The sequence below is a fragment of the Alosa alosa genome, chromosome 18 (assembly GCF_017589495.1).
Source record: "Alosa alosa isolate M-15738 ecotype Scorff River chromosome 18, AALO_Geno_1.1, whole genome shotgun sequence".
NCBI lineage: Eukaryota > Metazoa > Chordata > Actinopteri > Clupeiformes > Clupeidae > Alosa > Alosa alosa.
This window is the reverse complement of record NC_063206.1, coordinates 6,133,262-6,135,733: the sequence shown is the minus strand read 5'-3', so window position 1 is coordinate 6,135,733 and position 2,472 is coordinate 6,133,262.

Genomic DNA, 2,472 nt, shown 5'->3' with positions numbered 1-2,472 from the left:
GAGCGGAAAAGCTAGCACAACAGTGCAGTCTGCTGATTTGGCAAACTCATTAATGCTCTTTGGGTCTGCGGAACCTTGGAGTGTTTAACTGCAGGAACGGGCATGTGTAAGATCCAGGGTGTCGTTTCCATTGGCCGGCCCGTTTCGCGAGCTCGTAAACGCGCCCAGATACTGCAAAGCTAATTTAGGTTTTTATATAAAAACCCAATACTGTACATAAAAGGCAGAGGAAGGAAAAGGATGTGTTTTATGCCTGGTTGTGTTCGAGTAAAACTTCTCTCTGTGCCTTTTTGAAATTAGATACAAATATATGAAGTCACTTTAAAACATTTAATAAACATAAGGTCACTTAAAGAGGAAGAGTCTGTTAATTATCTATGTATTTGGTTAACGTTGCATGATTAAAAGCTGAGAGATGTGTCAGAATGTTCTGTTTGAAACCGAAATACAGTGACACTTGCTAAAAATAGTGAAACAGTTCGGTTTTGATTTTAGCCATAGCAAAAATGTGTTGACTATGTCTTTGTTTCCCATGCATTAGCAGGGAAGCTTGAAGCTTATGGCTGAGGGAAACTCGATTTGAAAGTCTGTGTCAAGCAGAAACATGGTCCGACAACCACAATGGCCCTGCACTAAATGGCCGAAAATGGTCGACATGAACAAACACACAACCCTCCGACAACATCTTGTACATATCAGCATATTTACAGACTTTTTAGCCTCATGTAATCTTTGTAATCTCTTAGTAATTTAATAAATCGTGCCGAGCTCAGCCAAGTGCAGGTTTTTGAAGACGTTGTCTGAGGAGTCAGCAAATGCTTTTAAGGGATTACATCCAAGAACACGTCGATGCTAATGGAATTAGCGTAGGCAGTTACCTGTATCTCACCTTTCCTGTTTGTCTTTTACACTCAAACCACAGTTCATGACTGACAAGAAGGCAGTTGGTTTTCTATGTAACTCATGCCCTCACTGCCAAGAAATAAGGGCAAGAAAAAACCACTAGGACTTTACACATTACACATGTCAATGACAGTTTTTGTCCCAGTTCTCAACACATAGGTTACTCTTCAAGTTATCAGGTACACAGAGGAAGTGAAAAGAAACTCTTTAGACCATAAACCTAAAGAAGTAGAAAGCAGCAGACACACACACATTCACAAAGATGCTCACACACACACACACACACTCTCTCTCTCTCTCTCTCTCTCTCTCTCAGTCTTTCTCCCTCTCCTAAATGTGCACTCTAAAAAATGATTCAGAGGTTAGTAGATAAAACTTAAAATGAAGAACATTTTCGACATAAAAAAATTAAGTTTGCTACTTGTACATGTATAGGTGAGTTGACAATTTATTTTAAGGAGTTTGTAATACTGAAAAAGAAAGAGAGCTGTCTCAACTTATTCATATATGGATTTTCAACACACAGTCTTGCTTTCACCTAACAATAGAAAGTATTAAGTTCCTGAAACTTGTAAATCTCGTGACCAAACTTATAAAGCTAATAACACGATTGAACGTTCAGGACCTTCCAGACCACGCCTACGAGAAGTAACAGAAATTATGGCACAGGATCCTGTAGCCTGCATCAACATCACAGGTGCGTGCAAAGTAGTCTAGCCTACTATTTTTGTGTTTGTTTTAAAGCAACAGCTATCAAACAACGCACACAGTGCATCAAAATCTTTGTCACGTGACACTCAAATGAAATTAACGCTACAGCTTGCCCTTTTGCTAATTTGAATATTTGAAAAGATGGATTTTAGCTATCTACAGACAGTAGCTATCGTGGTCTTCCAAGCTAGCTGCTGCTTGCACGGTAATTAAACCATTTGAAAGATGACTTTGGTAGCTGGCGTCTTCAAAGTTACCTGCAGCCTGCCCTTTGAAGGTAAATTTAGCTGTCTGGTGTCTTCAAATTTCACCGTGGCAGCTGTATTCCGACTTAACATTTTAGCATTGCTAGTTCTAGCACTGCACGTGTTTGAGGATCATATTTGGTCGATCCTAGTTAAGCCTAACATTGTCACTATTTATGAAGGTTTGTGGGCCATTTGACATTCTTAGCTTTAACCTGAACATAGGCCTAATAGGTAGGCCAACATTTATTTATTTTTTGAAGTTTGAGAAATATTATGTGTCAATCCCTGCAAACCATGTAGATTTTGTTCATTTTGTTGTTTGTCTTGAGGTAAATTTTCTAACATTGTGCCTTTCTTTTATACAGATAAATGACCTAATTCAGACGGAGCTCTACATTCATTCATTGCACAACTGGACCAGTTGCCATTGCTTTAAAAATAAACAATGCTTTCAGAAAATTTAAATTGCTGTGTGCTTTTATTCAGACAGAAGTGAAGTAAGTTACTATAACTTAAAAAAGATCCATGCAAATTGTTACCTTAATTTTTTTTTTTAAGTCATTTCAACTCAAGTTGTTTTTGAGTAAATATTGTGAGACTTTTATAGTGA